Genomic DNA, 15823 nt, shown 5'->3' on the forward strand with positions numbered 1-15823 from the left:
TTGAATTTAAATTTCCCATTCATTTATTTTGTAAATTCGTTTTTTATTACTCTTTTTGCTCTACTATAGGTTATAAAATGGTTAATAAAGGGAATAAACAAGCTTCCAAACCTATGGTTCAAGAAATAAAAATGAAAATGAAAGTATCATAAGACCAAATGCCTGAGGATTCCAACTCAAGTCCATCCCTCATCTTGGATACAACTTTTAAAACTCAGGATGCATGCGAAATAAACATAAAGAGTGCAAAAAATATAATCATTTTTTCATAAGCTATTTAAAAAAATCCCAAACATCAATCTAAGTGGTCAACTGGGCCCTACAATCTATTGAAGGTTACCACCAACCCAAACATACATAGTATTTTTTCCAAGTATTGTGTTTGGGTGATCCCCCAGCCCCTACTATTTGGATTTTCGAAGCCAAGTTTACACACAAATAATAGTTCGTAAAAATTTCTTATAGTAAAGTTTTTAATATTGTTTTATGTCATATATTTTCCTTAGATTAATTTACTTTTTTATCATTTACTTAGGTTATATTAGCATAGAAACAAGGTCTTTTGTCCAAAGAGTATATAGCCACACCAAATGAATCGGGGTCTAATTAGAACCATGATCGAGCAAATACTCACTCATTGCAAGACGAATTCTTCTACCTGTCAACAAGTACCAAACCCAGGAATATCCAATGAACACACTCACATCCCCCATCAACCATACCCAAATTAACACCATTCTCTACACCTACAATATGTTAATTTTTGTCACTACTTCAAGGGTGCTCACTTGGATGACCAAGGGTGTCCATAGTCCTATGGATATAGGAGTTTATTCTTCCTTCATGGGTCTCTAGGTAGGCTTCAGGCCCTCATCTAGTGAAACCTATCCATTACTAATTAATGATCCATTAAATATTGAAGAACACCTTTCTACAAACATGTTTCCCCTTTTTATTATACTAATATCATATTATAATATAATTTCTCATGAATACACATTTTCCTGTAGTGGAGTCTCATTCCCCCATATTCTTTTCACCCTTGGGTCCATAGAGAATAACATGGACCTAATAAATTTCAAGTCAACTAAGTTCATTGGCCTGATCATCCCACAAAATATCTATCCTTTGACTCATAAATATGTTGGCTCACCAACCTAATAATATCGCTCCTTTGACCCATTACATAGGCACATTGTATTTAAGCATATTAGAAACTTAGCCCACCAGTCTAACATAACTATACATACAATGGAATGTGGACCTTAATGGGTTTATGGCTCACCAACGTATTCTATGTTCTGGATCACCAACCTAAGTGTCACATGTACATTCATATTACCATTTGGGGAATCCTAGTAAGGGGTGTTACACCATGTTTGCTCAGAATCTAGGAGTAGTCCAAGTGTATCACCAGTGAAACAACAGAGAAGGAAACTTGACTTGGATAACTTGCAAAGTGAGCTAAGGAATATTAAGTCTCCTATATTTGAGAGTGAACATGATAAGAGAGAGGAGGCTAAATCTTGGCTATTGGAGATGATAAATTACATCTTGTTAAATAATTATTTATGTTCCTACGTAGAGGCATGAATTACAATCTACCACCTAAAAATAAAGGAATATTTGGGAACAAATCATGGAATTTAAACACTTGGATAAAAAGAATACCTCATGGAGACAATTTGAAAGGTATTTCCAAAAGAATTACTTGTCAAAGCATTAGTATGAAAGTAAAATGTAGGAACTCTTTGAACTCAATCTAGGAAATATTAAAATGGAGGAGATGGGTAGAAAATTCACTAAATTATTAAGGTACATTAGCTTTATGAAGGATGAAAATATAAAAATACAAATATTTGTAAGTGGGTTTCCACCATTTTTTGGTGAAAAAAATAAATTTTATGAGCTAAGGAATTTGGATGAAGCTGTGAGGAAGGTGGAATACCATTATGATTAGGGTAAAAATAAACAAGACTTCCAAACAAATTGGGATGACATGAAAATAGCCATGGTGGAGTTTAAAGCAAGAAGGGACTTAAGCATTCATTTTTTAGGGAAATTCTCTAGAAAATCAACAAACTTATCTAGCCCATGGTGAACCAATGAGAGATAAAGTATTCTCCAAGATTATTCTAAGATCAAGTTACCATCAAGTAACAACTAAGGAGGAATACATCAATAATAAAATATTTTGAACTCGACACAAACATTATGAGTTAGTGGTAGTACCCTTTGGGTTATCTAATGCACCTAGTGTTTCCATGTGCCCTGTGAATTGCATTTTTCATAATTATTTGGATAAGTTTGTTATTTTATTTTTTGATAACATCCTACTATATTTTAAAATTGAGAAAAAGAAGAAGAAAAATTTGGGAATGGTTCTACAAGTACTCAAAGAATATCATTTACATGGAAAGTTGAGAAAATTCTCACTTTATCAAAATCAGATTCATTATCTGGTTCATATCATTTTATAGAATGGGTAGCAGTATATCCAAAAAAGATCAAAGCAATCAAAAAGTGGCCAACATTAAGAAATGTGCTAGACATTAGGTCCCTCATAAGCTTAGCATACTCCTACAAAATATTATTGGGGGGTTCTTAATAGTAGCACATCCTATCATTTCTCTACAAAAGAAGGGTGTGTAATTTGAGTGGTATCATAAATGTAAATATGGGAGAGTGTTATGTTATAAATTAGGGTGGCTAAAAGAGCATGAAATAATTTATGCCACTCATAATTTAGAGTTGGAAGCCATTATACATGACTTAAAAGTGTGGAAGAATTAACTTATTAGGGAAATATTTGAATTGAGAATTGACCACAATGGATTCAAGCACTTGTTTGTAAATCCAACCTTAAATGTTTTGTTTTTGTAAGCTTGGTGGTACTTTTCCATTAATTTTCTAATATAAAGCAGGTCACATCCATATGTCTAAAGGTTAGGTGACCTAAACCTACCCTAAGGGAAACTAAGTTTGTTGGCCACCTAACTGAAAAATGCACCATACAAAAAAAAATAATAATAAGTATAGCCATCCATGCTATATATGTCTGAGAGTGTTTTCTCTTCCTATTTTCTAGATATCTAGAAACATAACTATTAATATGCCTAAAAAATTGAAATTGCTTCATACAAAATTGTAACTAGAGATTTAATACCACTACTCATCATAAACTGAATCAACTGGAGTAGGGTCCTTTACAGTCGAACCTAGAAGCTCTGTGTTGGGAATATAGAGGATGTCTTGCTCTATGCAATTGAGACTACCATTCTGTTGCTACAATTGAAACTAAATCTTTTGAAATTCTTTGGTATAATTTGAGTGTCCCTATGAGGATAGATGCATATCAAGTGGAAACTGCTCCAAGGCTTTGGCCAGAATGCTATTCATCATCCAAAATAGGTGGACTATTTGTTTATATTGATATGATATTCTACAAGTATGACTAGGGTCTAGAATTAGAGTTTTCCAATCTTCTAAATCGATTTCAAACCCCTCCTCAATCTCTCAAATATCTTCTTCCCAATCTGCGATAAGATGCTTGACCAGATTGGAATTGTTTAAATGATAAGCCTAAGTAGCTTCTGAATAATACAAGAGGTTGATTTTCACCCACAAACAGTACCTCCAGACGAACTGGGTTGATTGGTCTTAGACATGGAGGATTTCCTCTGTTTCCCATGACCACAGCCTCCACAACCATTCCTTCCTTTACGAGTAGCTCATACCATGATTTGAATCCTATCAAGAAAACACTGACCTATGTCAATATCTAGAGGTCGACCCAAAAAAATTCAAAGTTGAGAAGCATTATGCTACCAAGGGTCACTCTAGTTATGTAGACCTATCAAATAAATTACAAACTAAACCAATCGAGTAAGGAGCCAAGTGTAAAGCATGTTGTCAATTGGCAGCCAACATTTCATTACGGAGCCACTTCTACCATTGTTTCATGAGTACCCACTTATAGGTATAAACTGACTAACAACACCATCCAGAGTAAAAACCCTAGAATTGTCTAGGCAAGTCCTAGAATTTTTTGATTCAACCAACATAACAATGCCTAGATAAAGAAAGAACCATTGATGTGATAGTTTCCCCTTGCCTGCAACCCAAAAATAACCTTACGCTAAAACCAAATGTAGCATGCATGTGTTGCAAAAAATGGACCAAATTTCCCATAATTAGACCTATACTGATAGGATTCGAGCTGAGAATTTCCCTTTGACCAGTACCACTCACAAACAAATGATGGAACCAGATGCAACAAACCCTATTCACTAGGGTTGAACTAACACTTAACAATTCTAACAGAGTTTTCTAAACCACCCCCCTTTGCTGAGTAAGTCTAAGGAAATGATTACAGACAATCTTGGCTCGATATCAAACCCATACAAATTTATAATAACCAAGAAACAAACAAAATTTACCATAAACCAGAACACTTACAATTCCACAATTATCCAAGCAGAGAGTACCTCGACACACAAAGAAACTCGCCAGCCAAACCCTACATGAGCCCATACAGGACAACAAAATCTGATAGACCATAGACATTGAGACATAAAAGACTAATGACTGAACACATAACAAAAACCATACTATTCCATGCTCCAGGAATTTGCGATTCCAATCTCGCCAAACTACAATACCATGCATCTGAAAGACTGGAGGGTAGATACACATATCCATATATGCAGAGGTTGAAAAATTAAGAGTGGGGACATACCAGTGGCCACATAAGAGACGAAAATAATACAGAGGCCACAATTTCTCCAACATGAACAACCCAGACTAGATCCATAGCAAACAGAGGATGCATAACAACTTACCCAACTCATCGAAGGGAAAATGCACCTTCACGCATGTCGTAATGACTCTTCCACCTTTAGGTTTGGCAATAAAGCTTCACATGTGCACCACCACCTCTCCAAGTGTTGGATGCATGTGGAGGGTGGTTGTAGAGATCTTGGAGATATGCATTAAATTATGGGCTAGGGTGTGCTCATTGGGGCCATCTCACACCCCAATCAGGGAAACCTTAAACCTTAAATGTGTTCTATAGCCATAAGGTATATGCAAATATGATTTAAAAATAGAAATTAATATTTAGTCATAGAAAATTCTAATTAGTAATACATTGAAGTAAAGGGAGAGGTACAACAAGGTATTTTGCAGCCAAGGTATATGAATTATGAGCTAAAAGAGGATTGAATTCTCACTCACAAAGGTGGAATTTATGTATCAAATTCTCTAGGGCTATAAAATATAGTGCTAAGTGAGATGCAGAGCATTCCTTATGCAACACCTAGGGTACCAAAAAACAATTTCAGAAATCAGAGGAACAAAGTTCAGATACTAAGAGGAATGCTTTGATACCAATGTAAAGAACACAGTTTATATATGCAGCAGAGTAAGCTTCAAAATACTTCAAAGAAAAAGACATCCATTGTAGGACAAGTAATTGTATATTGAATATTATATAAAAGAATTGATGAGAGATTGTACCTCTTCAAGAGTGGTCATGTATTTAAGACATGCCTTTTCATTACTAATGACTATTTAGTTAACCTTATTATGATTATTATTGTTTACATTAATTTTATTATTTTTATATAAAGTATATTCATAACAATGCCTTCCTCTTCAAAAAGCTTTGTCCTTCAAGATTACTTAAGAAAGGGCTTGATCTCTTTTCTCATTTCGAAAATATTCTCATCTCAGTACTTTCATCTTCATTAATACAAGACAATATGATCCTTTGAGTGATAAGTAAAGTTATCAGATTGAGAATGGATCTGGCCATACTAGAATAGTCTTCTATGGAATCTTCCAATCACTAGAAATTTGTAATGAATTGTTATCATAGGACTGGATTTTGCAAATTTCAGTATTCCTTGGAACATACATCTATTATCTTCATTTAGAATGGTTCAAATATTTAGATTGATAGAAATTTTTTCTCTTATGATTCAGATGTCGATAAGGATTTCTTCAGGTTGGAATTTCCCTTATCATGTGTGTGGTAGATTCCTAGTTTACTTTAGGTACTATTGTTTTTGAGTTAGCTACTGAATCATCACTTGGAATTGACATTGTTTGAAATGCAACATCTGAATATGTTTTAACTTCTATTTGTTTCACATATTATTGAGCTGTGATATTGACTAGATCGGTATATGTTCCTCTTTCTCCAAATTGGACTACAAAATTTGACACTTATTTCATGATAAGTTCTAATTTGTTGTTATGTGATTTCTTATCATACTTAAGTTTCTTAATTTGAGTTAGTAGACTCTAATTATGATTTTTGACACGTAAGATTTTGATATGTAAGATTTCTTTGGTCACTGATTCATCAACCTTATTTTCAATGTTTTGACTTTAAAGTTTTTTTATCTTTTAGATCTCTGACTTGTTCTAATAACCTTTGATTCACATCTTTTAAGCAAAAATTTTCTTCTTCCTTCTTTAATAGAATCTTGTTGATTTTTTTCTCAACACATTATTTTTCTTTTAATTTTTCTTTCTTTCCTTAGACTTCTTAACTTTCACAAACAATTTTTGGCTATGGTTCTTTTGAAGCAAAATTTCCTCATCCTTTTCTGTTAATTTTTGTTCTAGTTTTGCAACTTTTTCCTCTTGTTATGTCCTTTGCATCAATATATCATCTAGATATTCTTCCACATTTAATATTTTTTCACATGTTGGACAACATATATCACACCTTTTATGAATGCATGGATATTCAATATATGTTATAGAAAACATACATTTAGTCCAAAATAATGATCATTGTGTGGAACTCATCTTCTGTTATTTTCTTGAATTCCTTTCTCAAATCACTTTTATAATACTTTTAACAAAAAATTTTAATATATAACCCTTCTTTTTCTTTTTCTTTTTTTTAATGATTTTCTTTTCCTGTTTTTTATATATTTTTAATTATTTTGTTATATTTTATTTTATTTCTCTAAATTTGACTCCTATCCGATCATAATTTTACTTTTATTTATTATATTTTAATAAATTTTCAAAATGTAACCTCCGAAAATTAAAACAAACTACTATGAAAAGATGTGATGCTTTGGACAAGTTGTGTCCCTCTCTATGGTAGAGCCCTCCACCTTTTCTTGCAGTAATGTTTCAAATGGATAAGGAAATAGGCAAATGTACAACATCACTGATTAATACAACAGATGGTGGAATTAGTATCAATGTTTATTGCATTTGTGGTAGCATATTGTTCTATACAGTGGCAACAGTTATTATACAAACCAAATGGAGGCCAAATTTGGCAGATCATACAGACTGTACAAAAATCAATTTCTTTTACACTTTTCCTGTACTGACGAAATTTCTATAGTGAGTAATTCTCTTGGGGTTCGAATGGTGGTTGCATGCTACAATACTAGTGATGTATGATTGTGTTCAATGATGGCAGTGGTTTCGACAGGAAGATGGAGAATCTGCAAAAACTTGTCTAGGGAAATACTAAAATTTGTGATGACAACAAGGTTGACGAAGACTTAATGGCCAAAGGCCGGGTTCTAATAATGTGGCTCTGGTACCAATGTAATGAAAAAATTTGTCTATGCATTAGAGTAAGATTCAAAATACTTCGAAGACAAAGATATCCATTGTAGGACAAGTAATTGTATAATGAATATTATATAAAAGAATTTATGAGAGATTATAATGAAGGTGAGGACTGCTTATATATCATAGAGATGTGCCTCTTCATGAGTGGTCATGTCTTTAAGAAATGAATTTTCATTACTAATGACTATTTAGTTAACCTTATTATGATTATTATTGTTTACATTAATTTTATTATTTTAATATAAATCATATTCATAACAGAATTATGAGCTAAAAGAGGGTGGAATTCTTGCTCACAAAGGTAGAATTTATATTCCAAATTCTTTATGGCTATAAAATATACTGCTAATTGAGATGCACAACATGCCTTATGCGATACCTAGGGTACTAAAAAACAATTTTAGAAATCAAGAAACTATAATTTTGGCTAAGTAAGCAATAAGAGGTGGCAGAATATATAACTAGGTGTCTAAAATTCCAAAGTGTTTAGGTTGAGAATAAAAATCCAACTTGATTTCTACAATGAATATGGATTCTTGAGTGGAAATTGAAAATTGTTTCTATTGATTTTATTACAAATTTTCCAAAAAATATGAGGAAACATGGTTCCGTCATAGTTGTGGTCGATAGGATCTCTAATGATGCCCATCTTATTGCAATGAATTCAAAACACAAGGAAACAAATGTTGCTAAAATTTACATGAATGAAATTTCCAAACTACATGTTATACCCAAGACAATTATTTCAAACGGGGATCCCAAGTTTAAATCAAACTTTTGGATAGATTGATTCAAGGGATTTGAAACCAATTTAAATTTTAGAACATATTGTCTAGATTTAGGTGGTAAGATAGAAAGATTTAATCAGGCAATTAAGGATATGTTGAGAATGTATGTGAAGGAAAATCCATCAAAATGAGAATAGAATTTGCATCGGTGGAGTTTATATATATTAATTGGTAGGAAGTGTCTTTGAAGATGAAGCCATTTGAGGCCTTGTATGGTAGAAAATTTAATGTGGTAAGGAGTTGGGACAATCTAGTGGATATGGCTATTTTTGAGCCGGGTATCCTTAGTGAAATGGAGGATCAAGTAGCGATAATCAAGATAATCTTAAATTCTTCAAAGTATACATAGAAAATCTACATAGATAAGAAAAAAATAAATAGGGAATTCAGATGTAACAAACCCGGGTTAAAAGTTAGTGTAATAAAAGTTAATAAGGAAAAAATAAGACCAAGGTCAAGGAAACTTATTTGAAGTTGAATGTTGGGAAATACATCGTAGTAGTCATCATATATTGTGTATTATGGCTAAGGGGAAATTAGAAAAGGTAATTGCAAAGGCTTTGAAAAAGAAAAAAGGTATTATTGGCATTTTATTTATGAAAATAAATCAAAATGGGAGAAAATGGAGGTGAAATGTCACAAGTTGCATGTGAGGAGGACATAGAAGTAAATTTAGGGAGAAATGAAGAAATTAGAGGTGTAAGTAATAAAAAGACATCAGAGCATCAGTTTGTATCCTTTTGTGATTTCATTTTTAGAATTGGTTTTGAGAGAGGAGAAGGGCACCAAGAGGAGAAGGAAAGAAAGAAAGCAAATGAAGGAAAATAAGGACAAGGAAATAAAAGGAAAGAAAGGATCGAGCAAGGATCAAGAAAGGAAAGGTTGTATCAAGAAGCTTCAATAGGAACACTTACAGGTAACAAGTTGCATGTATGATTTCCTAGTCAGTTTTGGCATGCATGTTGTGTGCATGTGTGTATTTGGTTTCATTGCTGGTGGTGGAATGGGTTTTTTAGAGCTTGGACGGTGGTTTTTATGCTTTCCTTTCCATTTCAGGATAACCATGGTGTGATGGGATTCTTTCTTGGTTGAGCTCTGGATTGCTGAAAGGTTTTGGATCTAGGTGAGGTGGTCCCAGGAAAATCCCAAGAGTTGAGGGTGGAGATGGTCTTCTATGGGAAGCTATCAACAAGTGGGTGGAGATATGAAAATTACTCAAGGGATGGTGAAGGAATTATGAGGCATCAAATATTGGTTTGGTTTTGTGATTTGGAACTGCTTTAAGTGAGATCATGGTATTGTGAGGGTGGAGGTCGTTTAACCTGTGGATTCCCTTGCTTGTTTATGGATTGGTTTATCCCATGAGATCCCACATTCATGCTTGGTGGTGAGATCTGGTATTGTACCAAGAGTGTTGCAATTCTCAAGGGCTCATCAATCCTATTTATCAACCCGGGGTTCAAACAAACTTTGAGATGGAAGTGCTATATACATAGTAGATGCAATTCTACTCATGACACCCTCAACTAGGACATCTAATCAATAGTGCTCCAAGATCATTCCTCCTACTTAATTAGAATTAAAGTTATCTAATGAAGGTGAAATTTAGAAGTTACCTCTAAATATGAAAAGGATAATGTTATTGACTTTAACTTGCAAATGACATAGAAACAACTCATGGAAAGGGAAGAACTAAACTACTTGCAGAAAGGAAACTACATTATCTTGCAATAAACCATCTAGTTGAAGAAAATAAGCTAACATACCAAGCCATAACAAAAAATTCTATGTACCATCTAACTAGCACACACTTGCATGTAAACCATTATTCTATTTGTGCCAAATCTTTATAAGGAAACTAATCACTATTCTATGCTTGTAGTAAAGGAAAATTATGGTTTGCAGTGGCCTAAGAGTTTCCCTTGATCATGAGGTCACATCTGCGGGTTAAAACCCTTCTAACCTAACTCCAAATTGTAGCATGGATCAAAATAAGTGAAGAGACAAGCTGCTACAACTGTTCTACAGGAGGCTGCTATAGGTTCCTTGTATTGCTACAGGAAGGCATCTAATGCCACAATAGGGCTACCGATAAGGTTTAAAAGGTGTAAATGATGGCGTAAGGGTATGGAAAGGTGGATGGAGGTTGAGGTAAATGAGTGAAGGGTGTCCAAATCCCCTAGCCAATCTTAGAGCCTTTTGAAGGCATGTTTTGCACTAGGAGGGATGCTCCCAATGGCCCTATGAAAATGATATCATAAAAATAATTTTTGGAGATAATTTGGGGTTCACAAGAGAAGGTGTAGAATTTCAATATGGAGGTTGTGAAGGTGCCCTTACCTATAGATCCAAATAGCCCCACAATCATCACCTGCATATACCCATTTATTATTGACAAAATGAAACAACCAGTAGTGGAAAAGATGAGTTGAATTTAAATGCTATCTAATCTATGCCAAACCTCTGATATAATCAATAAAACAACTAATAAGCTACAAAAAACACATGAAAAATAAGTTGGCTAAAAAAAATATTCTTCCAAGGAATCATAAACATAATACTTTTGGACTGTGGTTCTAAATCCTTCTATTCATGCTCCCATGAGAGAGATGAGGTAGCTGCTGTAATCACAGATTTTGATGGATTATTCTCTACTGGAATGTAATAAACAAAGGAGTATTCTGAAACTAAAATATTTACAAGTACACGAGAGGGACCTAAGCCATTAGGGTTGAGCCCAAACCCAAAATCCTCAACCCTCTAGAACTAACTCCGTGATGGATCAATAAGAAGCTTCTCTCTATCATTGAATCAATGTCTACTACATCACATAACAATAAAAATAACAGTGCCAAGTACTTGAGCGTAATAGCTACCTAGATGAAAATAAAACTCAAATCCTCATGAGCTCTTCTTCATGCTCATTTATACAAGAGGGTAGATACTAGCAACTCCCTAGAAAATAGAAATATTTGTCTCCTACAACTCAAGAATGGTGGAACTTGTTCCTCATTACTTTCGCTTTCTTGGCTGCCAATGACCTCATTCTCACTTGGCTGCAAATGACCTCATGTTGATGCGAGAGAGAATGTTGTGATATTGGTATGATTGTGGGAGTTTAGGAGGTGGACAACCACCTAGATTCTCTCCTTTCTTTCTACTTTGAGCCTTTGCATAGAAATCATCTCCAAAATTGCTTCATTTCCTGCAATTACACCATATTAGGCCACATGACATGAAAACCATCTTATATCCTTCTCACTAAGCATAATATAACAAAAAATGTAAATAAATGTGAGAAAGAGATATTTCTGAAGCTGGAGGATCACATCATGACCCTCAAAATGTACCTATTGATGAGTCTCATCATCACCCCACTACTGAAATTGTTTCTCATCCTATTAGCAACTTGGTCATCCATGTGCATCTCTTTGAAGGCCTTGGCGGCATCCCTGACATCCCAATTATCCTTAGATGGTTTTCCCTCTTAGGGATAGAAGCCTACATTCTTCTCAATTTTTTTCCATTTTTTCTCCTCTTCTGCTTCATTTCTTCCTTCCTATAGGCATAAAAGAAAGGGTCGACTAAGCTTTAGTCCTATCCATTTGACCTCTAAATTTTGCATGATCCTCTTGTTTAAGGGTGTTCTCTCCAAGACATTCCTTAGTCTTTCAAGAGAGTGATATTCTGTGATCTATAGGTTGTGGGTGTTTAGTCAATTTAATGCTCTTAAATTTCTTAAATAAATTATAGACCGGAGTTGATAAAATTGTGAAGTGCAAGTGTACTACATATGCTAGAAGCCTTTTTGAGTTTATTAATATGATGATTGTGTGTTTTCAAGGATTTTCTTTATTCCTATGCTCCTAATGAAATTGAAGATTTACAATTTGATTCCTACAATCAACTCTTGAAAAGAAAAGTAAGAGAAGCTATCAAGATCCTATTTAACTGACTATTATTAGTTTTAAAAGAATTACTATACAAGGTGATGGAAAATCGAAACTGATTTGTAAATTATATGAAAACTTCTTTAAGACAAATTGTGTTTTTGAAAAGAACTAAAAAGAAAGTTATTCTAAAATCTATGAATAAACTACTTATTTTCTAGAAAGACAATTATTTCTGCTCTAAAAAAAAGAATCACTTCTATTCAAGAATAAATTTATAAAGCAGTCTATGTTAAGATCTACACACACTACAATTAATAATTCTACTTGAAATAATAAAGCAAAAATAGAAGGAATGCGATATGATCAAATGTATTTTCTATGAAAAGAAGAGGATTATGTACATAGTTCTATTTTAGAAAGCATTCAAATGATTGAAATTGGTAGATAGAAAACAAAATATTGTAAACAAATAACTACAAAGAAATTGAAGCTACAATAATGCATAATGAAAATGAAATGATATGAGCTAAAAATAAAAGATTGAACCTCAACTGTCTGCAGCGGCCCTCCACAAAACAACAGGTGTAGAACTTTATTTCAACAACTAACTATGCATGAGATTGACTAGAATACTTCTTTAATTAAAAAGGAAAAAGTTATAAAACTTCAAACTGTCTACTAAAGATTACATATGTGTCCCTGCTTTTTGTTTACAGATTTATACATATAGAATTTGTGCTCAACAGATTGAGACTTTTATTCCTTAAAAACTTAAAATAATCCTAATCTAAATGCTAATCTATAACAGAGTAATAATGTTTCTAGATGATTTTCTATTTAGAAAGCAAATCATAGAGTCTTCATCTATCTGAACTCTCGCTGGTCCGTTCATCCACGTATTCACCTACTTCTTTGACTGTGCCACTGGGTGATTTCCTTGGTGATTTGGGTCAGAAAAATAGGAGGAGATAAATCCCCATCTGTCTGTGTGCTTCTTTGCTTTGTTAGCATGGTGGAATTCAGAAAACCATGGAGATAGCCGTAGAATCATGAAACATCTATAGAATCACATTAATTTTGTAGCTATCACAATCTTTTTAACTTAATAATAAGACGCATTAATAAATATGAAAAATAAGACATCTAAGTACCTTACCATGTCAAAATCTATAGTTCGCTATTTATTTGAGTTGATGGCAATGATGAAAAGAGGAAAAATGGATGGAAAGGGTCTAAAAACAAAACAGTCATGAGACTCTACATTCCCCCATGCTGAGGTCTTTGCATGTCCTCTTGAAAAGCACAAAATTGATGTCTCATGTTTAATTACTGCATTTATTTTGAGACCTCTACAAGTACATCCAACATCATCTTTTTCCTTTTCTTTCCGATCACTACCATCCTTGGCGTTTTCATGAGAATCTTGCACTTCAAGTTTATGACTTGTGTTTGTAGAGCTTTGTTTTTCTGGTTGAGCTTCTTATTTTCGTTATACCACAGACTTAGGTGTAAAAGGAGATATCCACTATTAGCTATTTGGATTTCACTCTATGCCTTTAGGGTTTGATTCTCCTTCTGAATGTACCTATTTAGTGTCTCCAACTTGAAAGTTTCTTGTTTTAAAATAGTTATTACTGAAGGTTCTTGTGATTTACTAAATTGGACTTCTTCTTGATTTAAAGTTGATGTTCTTGCGAAATCTCTTTTCTCCAAGGAGCTAATATAATCATAACTATCTCGTTGTACAAGATTAATCTTAGGTGTTCTTTGGCCTAGGCTCTAAGGAGGTGTGATGAAAGTTAGTTGAGAAACCCTTGAATCTTCCTCTGCTTCTAAGTCGATATGCTACATACTTTTTTATTGTCATTCTTTTTTTTTTTCTGGATTGAGTCTGGTACTTCTCCTTAAGCTTGTCATAGGAGACATTTGAATCTTTGGTTTCTTTTTTTCTATCTTAGGCTTCTTTGTTTTTGGTGTTCTCTCTGTATTCTGGTTGGATTTTGTTCTTCTAACATTTTTTAATTTATATTCTCTAAACTTTTTGTAAGAGGAATGTCATCCTCTCATGGCTCCTATGACTGTTTTTGTTCTTTTTCCATTGGTTCTTCAATTTTCCTTTTTCTCCCTCTCTTGCGTTTGTTGCTTCTCAGCTATTCTTGAGTATCTTACATAAAATGATTCCTTATTAAAAATCTTTCCCAATTATCACCCATATTTTTAAGATGAAATTCAACGAGGATTTTAACAAGACCATGGTGAGACATGGTATTCTCTATAAACTAAAGTTTCCTTTGAACATTCCCTGAAATATTTCTTAGAATATTAAGTAATAAATATGGAATATTTATTTCATTATCCTCAATAAAATTCATCAGCAGTCACATATGATAGAAAAACATGCATCCAAACCTCCCTTCACAAGTAACAAAATTTTGAATTATGAAAAGTAAATTTCTCCACTTACTTTTTAATGTTGTTCTTGGAATGTTGTTCTTGAAAATGGTCGTGTCCATGCTAGGGTTCTTTAGAAAAACCTTCCAGTGCTCTCTCTCAATACCAAAACCAATTTTCTCCAATTTGAGGAAATCCATTAGCTTCAGCAACAAATAATTCTAACAGTGTAAATTCTATGTCCCCTATCTTGGCTTCCACCCCATCAAAGGTTCTGGCAAAGGATTTGGTTACTTCTTTGTGGAAACTATCGAAATTCTCTACAAACTCCACAACTGTGATTTCTGCAATAATTCTCCTGTCTATGGATATCCTTCTAAAAAATTTCTCCCTGCTAGTTTTTTTCTGACTATAACCCCCATGGTTGAGAATCTTTGTTTCGATATTGTTTTCTTTGATAGCGTATGATGGTTTCAAATAGTTTTAGAGTGATGAGGATGAGAATTTGAATGATGGGTGGGTAAGTGGTAAGGGTATAAAGAACTGTGACAAAATCTAACCATTGAGAGCATGAATGAGCATGATTTGAGTGATTAGATCAATAAAATTGGGATGTGGGTTGGAGCATAGGTATAATTATGGGGAGTGAATGGGAGATTTGATTCGATTTGACACGATACTATCAATTCTGAGTAATAAGGATTTTGAATTTTGGTAGTATGATGTCTATATAATTCAAATGTTTAATGTTTTTGATCCCTATTATCATATTAAAGAGTTGCATACCTTTGAATTATTTCTTTCTAACCTTTGGTTGTTGTCCTTTGTATTGTATTCATGTGCTTTATAGTGGAGGGAGTCAATCACTCTTTCAATTATTCCATCAAAATTTCTGTGAAATTGGCTAAAGAAATCTGTTAGAGCTACAAAAGCTCAATAATTATGTAGTTGTTTTATTTCTTAAGAGAAAAGAGTGGGATATAAATAAAATGGGTTTAGAACAGATGTAAAGAAAATTGAAGGTGTTAAAATTTGATTTTCAACTTAAATTTTTTGCATAAACATGCCAACCATTGTTGGTTTTCAAGTTTACACATTTTTTTATTTTTTTATTTTTTATTTGTTATTTTATTTTTAGAA

This window comes from Pinus tabuliformis, chromosome 2_2, assembly GCF_031772625.1.
Source record: "Pinus tabuliformis cultivar Carrire ecotype Pingquan chromosome 2_2, CPIR1, whole genome shotgun sequence".
In the NCBI taxonomy this organism is placed as follows: domain Eukaryota; kingdom Viridiplantae; phylum Streptophyta; class Pinopsida; order Pinales; family Pinaceae; genus Pinus; species Pinus tabuliformis.